This window comes from Bubalus kerabau, chromosome 1, assembly GCF_029407905.1.
Source record: "Bubalus kerabau isolate K-KA32 ecotype Philippines breed swamp buffalo chromosome 1, PCC_UOA_SB_1v2, whole genome shotgun sequence".
Lineage (NCBI taxonomy): Eukaryota > Metazoa > Chordata > Mammalia > Artiodactyla > Bovidae > Bubalus > Bubalus kerabau.
In genome coordinates, this window is record NC_073624.1 from 268,282,931 (window position 1) to 268,295,860 (window position 12,930).

Here is a 12,930-nt window from a genome sequence, read left to right on the forward strand (position 1 = left end):
GCAAATTTTTATAATTGTTCCTGATGAAACTTCTTTCCTTATAAAAATTTCTTTTTATTGCAAGAAAACTTTTTTGTTTTCAGGTCTATTTTAGCATAATATTAGTATTCAGCTCTCTTTTGACTACTGTTCGCAGAGAGTTTCTGTCTTCTAGCCTTTCAGTTTCAACCTATTTTGTGTCTTTGAACAGATGCTATTACTGAGAACCCCTTGTATGTGTGGAGTCATATCTCTTGATGTTTCAAGATTCTCTTTTTTTCTTTTTTGCCTGTCTTTTAATAGTTTAACTACCATGTGCGTAGTTTTGGATTTCTCTAACATTATCCTAATTGGAGTGTATTGAGCTTTTAAGTGTGTAGGTTAATGTGAATCGTATTTGGGAAATTTTGGTCATTACTTCTCAAATAACTCTTTCTGTCCTTTTCTTCCTCCCCTCTCATTCTGGAGTTCCCATTATGCATATGTTAGTTTGGTGATGGACAGGGAGGCCTGGCGTGCTGCGGTTCATGGGGTCGCAAAGAGTCAGACACGACTGAGCAACTGAACTGAACTGAACTCAGTATGCTTAACAGTTTACCACTGGTGTTTTAGGCTCTGGTGATTTTTCTTCATTTATTTTCTTTTGGCCTGGATAATTTCAACTGACTTATTAAATTCATTCTTTCTCTGTTTTACAATTCAAGCTTCTTTACTAAATCTGTCTTACATTAATTGTATTTTTCATCACCAGAATTTTATTTTGTTTTTTTATATACTTCCTATGTCTTAATTGATACTACTTCATAATATTTTTCACACTTTTCTTTAATTGTTCATATATTTTCTTTTAGTTTTGGCTATATGTAAAATATGTTTAATTTTGAATCTATTTATGATGGCTGATTTAAACTTTTTGCCTATTTAGTCCACATCTAGGCTTCCTCAGGAAAACTTTCTATTGATTGCATATTTTCCTGTTTTTTTATGTGTCTAATAATTTGTTGGAAACTGGACTTTTAAAATGACAGAACTCCAGAGTTTTCTTATTGCAGCCATTCATTATTTTGCTCCTTGCTTAGTGAATTGCTTAGACTAATTTCCTAAAGTTTCTGTTTTTTGTTATGTGTGTGGACACCATTGTCTCTGCTAAGTTAACTTTGTGTTTTCTAATGATTAGGCAGATCAGATCAGATCAGTCGCTCAGTCATGTCTGACTCTTTGCTACCCCATGAATCGCAGCACGCCAGGCCTTCCTGTCCATCACCAACTCCCGGAGTTCACTCAGACTCACGTCCATCGAGTCAGTGATGCCATCCAGACATCTCATCCTCTGTCGTCCCCTTCTCCTCTTGCCCCCAATCCCTCCCAGCATCAGAGTCTTTTCCAATGAGTCAGCTCTTCGCATCAGGTGGCCAAAGTACTGGAGTTTCAGCTTTAGCATTGTTCCTTCCAAAGAAATCCTAGGGCTGATCTCCTTCAGAATGGATTGGTTGGATCTCCTTGCAGTCCAAGGGACTCTCAAGAGTCTTCTCCAACACCACACTTCAAAAGCATCAATTCTTCAGTGCTCAGCCTTCTTCACAGTCCAACTCTCACATCCATACATGACCACTGGAAAAACCATAGCCTTGGCTAGATGGACCTTTGTTGGCAAAGTAACGTCTCTGCTTTTGAATATGCTACCTAGGTTGGTCATAACTTTCCTTCCAAGGAGTAAGCATCTTTTAATTTCATGGCTGCAGTCACCATCTGCAGTGATTTTGGAGCCCAGAAAAATAAAGTCTGACACTGTTTCCACTGTTTCCCCATCTATTTCCCATGAAGTGATGGGACGGGATGCCATGATCTTCGTTTTCTGAGTGTTGAGCTTTAAGCCAACTTTTTCACTCTCCACTTTCACTTTCATCAAGAGGCTTTTTAGTTCCTCTTCACTTTCTGCCATAAGTGTGGTGTCATCTGCATATCTGAGGTTATTGATATTTCTCCCGGCAATCTTGATTCCAGCTTGTGTTGCTTTCAGTCCAGCGTTTCTCATGATGGACTCTGCATATAAGTACAATAAACAGGGTGACAATATACAGCCTTGACGTACTCCTTTTCCTATTTGGAACCAGTCTGTTGTTCCATGTCCAGTTCTAACTGTTGCTTCCTGACCTGCATACAGATTTCTCAAGAGGCAGGTCAGGTGGTCTGGTATTCCCATATCTTTCAGAATTTTCCACAGTTTATTGTGATGCAGACAGTCAAAGGCTTCGGCATAGTCAATAAAGCAGAAATAGATGCTTTTACTTAAATGGATTGAATTGCTAACTGTTTCCTTCTTTGCTGAAAGGCCTTGAGGGTGTTCTGGCAGGCACTCTAATGCCACTGACAGCTGCTTGTGGCAGCTTCTCAGCTGAGATACTGGATGAATAGGTCACCTGGTAAAAGTAGATGTGGAAGTCGGGTACCAGATTGGTCTGGAACTTTTTAATGTCCACACTGAGGACACCGTCAAAGTGAAGGGAGGCAGTGAAGGAGGGCATAGTCTGGCCAATGAGCCAGTTGAAGCTTGTGTAGGTAGGAAGCTCAGCATCCAGGCTGCAGTGGCAGATGTCAGAGGTGGCCTCCTCATCTACCATGGAGTCATAATCAAGAGCTCCAGGATGGTGTGGATGGTCAAGACAAAGTTACACAATGTTCTACAACTGCTGTAGACAGGGGGCTGAATAGACAGCAAAACTCAACTTGCCTTTCTTGCCACAATCAAAAGAAAGCTGCTCTGCACCATCACCAGTGAAGTCTGAACCAGTCCCTTCTGCCAAAGCCATGTAAGATCCAGAAATCTTGAAGCCAGGTGCACTAGTCAACTCTGCCTTTGCTTGCAGTTTCAGCTGGCACAGGCCCCCAGTGTCAGACAGTGTCAGAGACTGCAGCCTTTTCTGGTGTTTTCTGTGTATGTGCACTGCCTGCATATTTATGTGGCCTTATTTTTTTTTTTTTTTTTGGAGGAGGGAGAAGGTGGGGAGGAGTTGGGCAGCCACCTCTTGCTTGCCCCACCGCTGCCTCATTAGCTGTGGGATGAAATAATATTTATCAATTATTTTCCAAAAATGCCTTGAAGCTGGACTTTCCTTGCTGAGGAAGCCTTGAGTCAGGTCAAATAAAGACAAGGCTTCTGAATGGAGCTCTTCCAAAACGTTTTCAGCCAGGCCCAAAGCTTAATTCTATGTGGATAACATTTTTAGGGCAAGAACTCTCAGCCCCTTCTGTCCCCTTCATTTGTTTCTAGAATGCTGTTTATCACACCTACTGTGATTCCAAGGCTGCTGCTGCTTTTTGAGCCTCTGTGGGGCTGGGGAGAGAGGGAAAGAACAGTGACATTTACAACTCTATACAACGTGTTCTTACTGAGATCCAGACAGTTTTCTAGAATAAGCACTCTTGGAGATGTTGGTTAGTTTCCATACTTCTGAAAAATTCAATTGTGACTTGTTTTTTCCTGCCAGTTTTCTCACTGCTTTTATAGATCACTGATTTTTGGAGGTCCTTACTCCATCATTCTGGAAGTGCTCCTTTTAACGTAGTCTTTAAACATTTACTGTGTACTAAGTGCCAGTGGTCATGTATGGATGTGAGAGTTGGACTGTGAAGAAAGCTGAGCACCGAAGAATTGATGCTTTTGAACTGTGGTGTTGGAGAAGACTCTTGAGAGTCCCTTGGACTGCAAGGAGATCCAACCAGTCCATTCTAAAGGAGATCAGTCCTGGGTGTTCATTGGAAGGACTGATGCTGAGGCTGAAACTCCAATACTTTGGCCACCTCATGAAAAGAGTTGACTCATTGGAAAAGACCCTGATGCTTGGAGGGATTGGGGGCAGGAGGAGAAGGGGATGACAGAGGATGAGATGGCTGGATGGCAATCACCGACTCAATGGACCTGAGTTTGGGTAAACTCTGGGAGTTGGTGATGGACAGGGAGGCCTGGCGTGCTGCGATTCATGGGGTCTCAAAGAGTCGGATGTGACTGAGCAACTGAACTGAACTGAAATGCTTCACTACACGTTGGGGATGCAATGGTAAAACAAAGTCCCTGTCCTTACATTAAAATTGAATCAAATTATTTTGTACTCTGAAAACAGGTATCTAACTCATTTATTCTTCTTGATTCTGCAGGAGAATAAGACATGTTCTGAAGAAAATAACCAATACATCAGTTTGGTTGCATCTTACTTTTTCTAGATTGATTCCCTTCCAAAGGCATATGGCTTGGTTCCCCACCATGGGCAGCTGAAGCTGTGCTACATTAATTTAAAGTCTGTTTAATGTCAGGGGTATATGAGCTTTGTTTACAATTTATCCCTGATGTCTAGCACAGTGCCTGGCACATAGAAGAAAATAAGTACATCTAATGATGCAAAACTATATATTTTTTATAGAAAAACAAGAGCTGTGTTACTTTTTCCATACATCTCACCCTCTCAGGAAACTCCAACAGGGGCTCTGTATCAACCTAGAGGGGTGGGATGGGAAGGGAGATGGGAAGGAGGTTCAAAAGGGAGGGGATATATGTATACCTACGGCTGATCCATGTTGAGGATTGACAGAAAACAACAAAATTCTGTAAAGCAATTATCCTTCAATAAAAATAAATTAAAAACACATATAAAAAAAGAACAACTTTGGAACTTGTAATGATTCCTAGTAGAGCAATCCAAAGATGTTGGGACAGCATTATGCTTCATTATGGTTTATCTCCACATAATAAGTCTTGAAGTGCTTGCTATCCTGTTAGCAAGGGTCATCCTTTTTTCCTGGAGATCCCTTGAGTGGTAGCAGGTGCAGCAGAACTAAAGGGACACCAGGCTGTCTGTTCCTGGTCATAGCTTGATTGAGAAGTTAATTTGAGGCTACAAATTAATTAGATGATTTTCTTCTGCCATGGAGGCGGAAACCACTGAACATGACCAAATATAGTTCTATTTCCTTTTATGTCACCCAGATTAGAAATGTATTTTATCATGTCATTTTCCTAAATGTGTTAAATGAGTCATCTAACTCTTGTCTAACTTTATTTAGCTCAATGAGAAGTCTCACATCTCTTCATTTGCATGCACTTTTCAGAGGAATGAGAAGTACACTTTCAAAATGCCAGGTTTAATAACATTCCATATCAGTTCTGCATATAATTAACAGTTTTGTAGCTATTCCTCGGTTGGTGGGGACAAAGTGAGTGAAGTGCATGGCTTAATGCCATATTATACTATCATTCCCAAGTTATTTTCATTTACTTCTGAGAGATCATAAAAATATCAATTTCCTTTCCTCCTTCATATCTTATCCTTTAAAGGTAGCATATCTTTATAACTTCTCTTCTGAGAGAACCATTTACCTCCTGGGACTCTTGTATCTGCTATCCATAAAGGCACTGCTAAGTGAGGAATAGATTCATGACATTCAAGGAGGAGCATGTATTTAGGTCAGACATTTCCACAGAAGTTGAATCCAAGTGCATTCTTGACTTCAATGAAATTGCCCTTTGATTTTCTTTGAATAAATAATCAGCTACAATTAAGATGTTTTGCCAGCTAAAGTTAGTCATGCTTTAATGAAGCGTAACTCCAAATATGCTGAAATATTTGATTTTCACTCTGCTATGTATAAGACATGATCCTGTACACTGGGTCAAAGAGAAAGGGAGGAAAGATGTAAAAGACCCTGTTTTTACCTTGAGGTGATTATAGCAGACCCAGTTTGATTATTGGAAAGAACCATGATTGGGAGTTGGGAAATTCTAGCCTTGGATTATGCAATTAAATTGATATGGTTTGTTCAAGCTGGTTTTAGAAAAGGCAGAGGAACCGGAGATCAAATTGCCAACGTCCGCTGGATCATGGAAAAAGCAAGAGAGTTCCAGACAAACATCTATTTCTGCTTTATTGACTATGCCAAAGCCTTTGACTGTGTGGATCACAATAAACTGGGGAAAATTCTGAAAGAGATGGGAATACCAGACCACCTGACCTGCCTCTTGAGAAATCTGTATGCAGGTCAGGAAGCAACAGTTAGAACTGGGCATGGAACAACAGACTGGTTCCAAATAGGAAAAGGAGTTTGTCAAGGCTGTATATTATCACCCTGCTTATTTAACTTATATGCAGAGTACATGATGAGAAGTGCTGGGCTGGAAGAAGCACAAGCTGGAATCAAGGTTGCCGGGAGAAATATCAATAACCTCAGATATGCAGATGACACCACCCTTATGGCAGAAAGTGAAGAGGAACTAAAAAGCCTCTTGATGAAAGTGAAAGTGGAGAGCGAAAAAGTTGGCTTAAAGCTCAACATTCAGAAAATGAAGATCATGGCATCCCGTCCCATCACTTTATGGGAAATAAATGGGGAAACAGTGGAAACAGTGTCAGACTTTATTTTTTTGGGCTCCAAAATCACTGCAGATGGTGACTGCAGCCATGAAATTAAAAGACGCTTACTCCTTGGAAGGAAAGTTATGACCAACCTAGATAGCATATTCAAAATCAGAGATATTACTTTGCCAACAAAGGTCCGTCTAGTCAAAGCTATGGTTTTTCCTGTGGTCATGTATGGATGTGAGAGTTGGACTGTGAAGAAGGCTGAGCACCGAAGAATTGATGCTTTTGAACCTGGTGTTGAAGACTCTTGAGAGTCCCTTGGACTGCAAGGAGATCCAACCAATCCATTCTGAAGGAGATCATCCCTGGGATTTCTTTGGAGAGAATGATGCTGAAGCTGAAACTCCAGTACTTTGGCCACCTCATGCAAAGTGTTGACTTATTGGAAAAGACCCTGATGCTGGGAAATATTGAAGGCAGGAGGAGAAGGGGACGACAGAGGATGAGATGTCTGGATGGCATCACTGACTCGATGGACGTGAGTCTGAGTGAACTCTGGGAGTTGGTAATGGACAGGGAGGCCTGGCGTGCTGCGATTCATGGGGTCACGAAGACTCGGACACGACTGAGCGACTGAACTGAACTTAACTGAACTGATAAACCATAGCTGGTCATTTCATTTGAGTTTCAATGACTTGTAAAATGTCAGGATTTGACCAAGGGATTACTTAAGACCATTTGGTTCTCTTAGGTCTATTTTATTCTTATTTGGAGCCTTGGTTTATAAATTTTATGTTTATATTTAAATGATAAATCAGGTTGAATTTTTATTTTATTAGTATTCTGGAAACCATAAAACAAAAGATTTGTAATTATATGTTTTACCTGTGAATGGATTACAATTATTTTCATGAGCACTGCTAGAACTAAAATTATAATGATGAACAATAATCATGAGGTTGAACAAAAACAAAACAACCAAGTTATAGAAATATGATTTCATACATATAAAACTGAAAAGTATATGAAAGCATCCAAAACAACATAAAATTTAGGCATGTGCTTATATGTGGTATGAGAATAAAAGGAATGATGAACAAGCAAATCAAGATAATGGTTACCTTTTCTGAAATAGAAGGGAGGAAAAGAAGGGTGGCTTCAGAATAGGGACACATTGGTCTCTAAAGTATGTTGACGTTCCGTTTGTTAAACCAAGTTCAGAATACATGTGTTAACTGCTATTGACATCTTCTATCGGCAGATGGGGGATTTCCTGGTGACTCAAATGGTAAAGAGTCTGCCTACAATGTGGGAGACCCTTGTTCAATCCCTGGGTCAGGAAGATCCTCTGGAGAAGGAAATGGCAACCCACTCCAGTACCCTTGCCTGGAAAATCCTATGGATGGAGAAGCCTGGTGGGCTACAATCCATGAGATCACAAAGAGTTGGACATGACTGAGCAACTTCACCTCTTCTACCTGCATTATGCTATTATTTTTATGTTAGAAATAGTTCATAATAAATCTAGGAGTGGATCATCTACTGACTGCAAAGCAAATTGGTACAATTATTTTGTAGGGCAATTCAGCAATATTTTGTGAAGCTGAAGATAAGTACAGTCTGTAAAACAGCAGTTACATTTAAATGTGTACACTTTAGAGCAGTGCTTTTTGTATTTGTTTTAATCCAGGGATGATTTTATCTCCCAGGGGACATTTGACAACATCTGGAGACATTTTTGTTGATCATAAAATAAGGATTGCCATTGACTTGTAGTGGGTAAAGACCAGGGATACTACTAAATACCCTACAATGCACAGGGCAGTTCCTAATTTCTGACTTCAGCAGCAAAGAATTATCCTGCGCCAGATGTCAAGGTTGAGAAACCCTATCCTAGAGAATTGCACATCCATGTATACAAAAAAGCATATTTAAAAATGCTAATTACAGTGTTTATCAGTTCAGTTCAGTCACTCAGTCATGTCCGATTCTTTGCGACCCCATATATCGCAGCACGCCAGGCTTCCCTGTCCATCACTAACTCCTGGAGTTCACCTAAACTTATGTCCACCAAGTCGGTGATGCCATCCAGCCATCTCATCCTCTGTCATCCCCTTCTCCTCCTGCCCCCAATCCCTCCCAGCATCAGAGTCTTTTCCAATGAGTCAACTCTTCGCATGAGGTGGCCAAAGTATTGGAGTTTCAGTTTCAGCATCAGTCCTTCCAAAGAATACCCAGGACTGATCTCCTTTGGAATGGACTGATTGTATCTTCTTGCAGTCCAAGGGACTCTCAAGAGTCTTCTCCAACACCACAGTTCAAAAACATCAATTCTTCGGCACTCAACTTTATTCACAGTCCAAATTTCACATCCATACATGACCACTGAAAAAACCATAGCCTTGACTAGACAGACCTTTGTTGGCAAAATAATGTCTCTGCTTTTGAATATGCTATCTAGGTTGGTCATAACTTTCTTTCCAAGAGTAAGCGTCTTTTAATTTCATGGCTTCAATCACCATCTGCAGTGATTTTGGAGTCCAAAAAAATAAAGTCTGACACTGTTTCCACTGTTTCCCCATCTATTTCCCATGAAGTGATGGGACCTGATGCCATGATCTTTGTTTTCTGAATGTTGAGTTTTAAGACAACTTTTTCACTCTCCTCTTTCACTTTCATCAAGAGGCTTTTGAGTTCCTCTTCACTTTCTGCCATAAGGGTGGTGTCATCTGCATATCTGAGGTTATTGATATTTCTCCCAGTAATCCTGATTCCAGATTGTGCTTCCTCCAGCCCAGCATTTCTCATAATGTACTCTGCATATAAGCAGGGTGATAATATACAGCCTTGACATACTCCTTTTCCTATTTGGGACCAGTCTGTTGTTCCATGCCCAGTTCTAACTGTTGCTTTCTGACCTGCAGTGTTTATAGCAATGAATATATTGAGATAATAGAAATATCTATCAATCTGAGCATGCCTCAATAGATTTTGCTATAGTCAAAAAATGGAACTGGATAATAATGAAAATAATTAAACTAGAGCAATTTAAACACATTGAATACAAACGTGGAGGAATATATATGATATATTTTCTATAAAGTACAAAAGCATTCAACAGAAATGTAGTTATAAAATATGTATGCTGCTTCTGCTAAGTCACTTCAGTCGTGTCCGACTCTGTGCGACCCCATAGATGGCAGCCCACCAGGCTCCCCCATCCCTGGGATTCTCCAGGCAAGAACACTGGAGTGAGTTGCCATTTCCTTCTCCAATGCATGAAAGTGAAAAGTGCAAGTGAAGTCACTCAGTCGTGTCCGACCCTTAGTGACCCCATGGACTGCAGCCCACCAGGCTCCTCCGTCCATGGGATTTTCCAGGCAAGAGTGCTGGAGTGGGGTGCCATTGCCTTCTCCAAAAATACATATAGAAGGCTTCTATTGGCTTTCAGCTGGGAGGATGCAAAGGTGCAACTTTCGTAGGTCATCTCGAATCCAGGTTCATCTGACACCAACTGCCTCCACCATCCCGCCTAAATTCGACCCCAGCGAGATCAAATTAGTGTACCTGAGGTGCACCAGTGGGGAAGTTGGTGCCAGGTCTCCTCTGGCCCCCAAGATCCGCCTCCTGGGTCTGTCTCCATAAGCTGTTGGTGATGACACTGCCAAGGCAACTGGTGATTGGATGGGTCCGAGAATGACAATGAAACTGACCATTCAGAACAGACAGGCTCAGATTGAGGTGGTACCTTCTGCTTGTACCCTGATTATGAAAGCCCTCAAGGAACCATGAAGAGTCCGAAAGAGGCAGAAAAACATTAAGCACAATGAAAATATCACTTTTGATGAGACTGTCAACATTGCCTGGCAGATGTGGCATCAATCTCTAGCTAGAGAACTCTCTAGAACCATTAAAGAAATCCCGAGGACTGCCCAGTCTGTGGGCTGCAATGTTGACGGCTGCCACCCTTAGGACATCATAGATGGTATCAACAGTGATGTGGTAGAGTGCCCAGCTAGGAAAGGAACTGCAACTTTACAACAGCAAAGGAAAAAGAAAAAGGATTATTTGACAACCAAAAAAAAAAAATATATATATATATATATATACACATATATATATATGCATAGAAGCAATAAATACTGAATTATATTAATGGTTAATTCTTGGGAGGACAGGAGGGAAAGGCATAGTAAAAGAAAAGGGAAATGGATTAGGGAATATTATGAACTTAATTTAAATTCTACCTATAACATTATAATTCTAAGAAGTTGATGAAAATATTGCAAAATATTGTTCAGTTTCTAGTGGAAGTTTGTATTATCTTCGAAAAGTATCATGGTAATCTAAGCTATGGGCATTACTGAAAAGTTTCTCATAAACAAAGCTTCCATATTTTTATAAATGACAATTTTTATTAACATCATTTTCTTTTAGCTTATATCAAGACATATGAAATCTGCTCCTTAGAAATAATACTCAATCCTTTTTTCAGGCAGAAATCTGAAAATAGTCTTAAGAAATTGAGGTTTATGGCTGTTTACTGATCTAAATGATTTTGATTCTCTATTTGCTGGATAGAAAAGGATCATCTCCCTTTAATACAACCATTTCTATTATTTCTTCACTATCTGTCCAAATTTATTTCCTCCCAGATTGTTCCAAGCCATTCCCGTGATCTGTTAGGCTTTGGTTGAAGAAATAATTTTTCAGAAAGAACAGAAACCCAGTCATGGCAATTCATATCTTTTAGTTTTCAAGTTCCTGAATGAGAAGTCTCAAGATTGTGAACCTTTCCATTCTCTCAATTACTTTAATGCAGGTCCAGACAAAATTCCAAATGACTGTTTTTGGAATGTTTTAAGTTGCATCTGTTTGTGTGATGACACAATACAAGTATCTTTAGATTTTGATGTGGAATAAGTCAGTGGATTACATAATTTATGCTAAAATTATCAGCAAGACTTTTTCTTCAAAGCTATGTTGTGTGCGTTTCAAATATATTCTGCTCTGATACTCATATAAATGTCAAGTATGTTATGAAAACAGCAACATCCTCTGTACTTCTTTTTCAGAAGATCCTGGGGAGGAAGCTGTGTTCCATCAGAGTCCCTGTCTCAGGAGGGCTCTAAGAGGAGCAACTGCCCAGCCTCCATGTGGAAAGGCAGAGCCCCGAAGTTCTTTTTTCCTCTAGTTTTTAAAACTGAAGTATAGTTGATTTATTTACAGGGATTTAATTTTTGCTGTACAACATAGTGACTCAGTTATACACACACATATATCTATTATTTTTTAATCATCCTTTCCATTATGATTTATCCCAGGAGTAGGCTATAGTTCCCTGTGCTATACATTGGACCTTGTTGTTTATCTATTCTGAATGTAATAATTTGCATCTTCTAACCCTAAATTTGCAATCTATGCTTCTCTCTCTCCCCCTTGGCAAACACAAGTCTGTGAGTCTGTTTCTATTTGTGCCATATTTTACATTCCACATATAAGTGATATCATATTGCATTTATCTTTCTGACTTAATTCACTTAGTAGTATAATCCCTAGTTGCATCCATGTTGCTGCAAATGGCATCATTTTGTTCTTTTTTATGGCCTAGTAATATTCCATTATGTGTGTGTGTGTGTGTGTGTGTGTGTGTGTGTGTGTGTGTGTACACATAACACATCTTCTTTTATCCATTCATCTGTTGATGGACATTTAGGTTGTTTCTTTGTCTTGGTTATTGTGAATAGTGCTGCTATGAACATAGGGGTGCATGTATCTTTTGAATTAGTTTTGTCTTGGGTGTATGCCCAGGAAGGGGATTGCTGGATCATATCATAGTTCTGTTTTTAGTTTTCTGAGGAAGCTCCATACTGTTTTCCACAGTGGCTGTACCAATCTATATTCCCAACAACAGTGTAGGAGGCTTCTCTTTTTTCTACACTCTTTACAGCATTTGTTATTGGTAGAATTTTAATGATGGCCATTCTGGTTTATGTGTGGTGGTACCTTATTGTAGCGTTCATTTGCTTATCTCTAATAGTTATTGATGATGAGCATCTTTTTATGTACCTTCTGACTTCTATTTCTCCTGCCAATTTTTCAATTGTGTTTTTGTTGTTGTTGAATTGTATGAGTTGTTTGTATATTTTGGAGTTTAAGCCCTTGTCTGTCACATTATTTGCAAATATTTTCTCCCATTCCCTAGGTTGTCCTGAAGTACTGATAGGGGAAGGGAGAAGCTGCCCAGCAATACTCTGCCTTTCTCCAGGCTTCCGTGGACTTTTCCCCCATCAGGTCTGCTCCCTCAACCACCACTACTTTGCCCTTGAGATTAGAACATTCCAAATTTCTACTTTTGACCTGTTTTCAGTAGCTTTATCCTATTCTTGTCACCTCTTATTGTTTTAGCACCTATAAATATAGATCTGGTCAGTACAGAATTTATTTATAGCTTAATATCCCTTTTTTTATTGTATGTATGTTGGTGATATACTATCTTGTTTAATAGGCTGCTAGTACTTTGGGTTAATGTTGAGTTTAAGATCAAAGAAATTTCTAGATCAGAAACAGATGAATTAGTTTGAAGTCAAGCATTTCTCAC

General features: G+C 39.7%; 1 pseudogene; it reads left to right on the forward strand.

The window, feature by feature from the left end:
* Positions 1-12,552, forward strand: part of LOC129632650 (uncharacterized) — a 144,199-nt pseudogene extending 131,647 nt beyond the window's left edge.
* Positions 12,553-12,930: the final 378 nt, after the last annotated feature.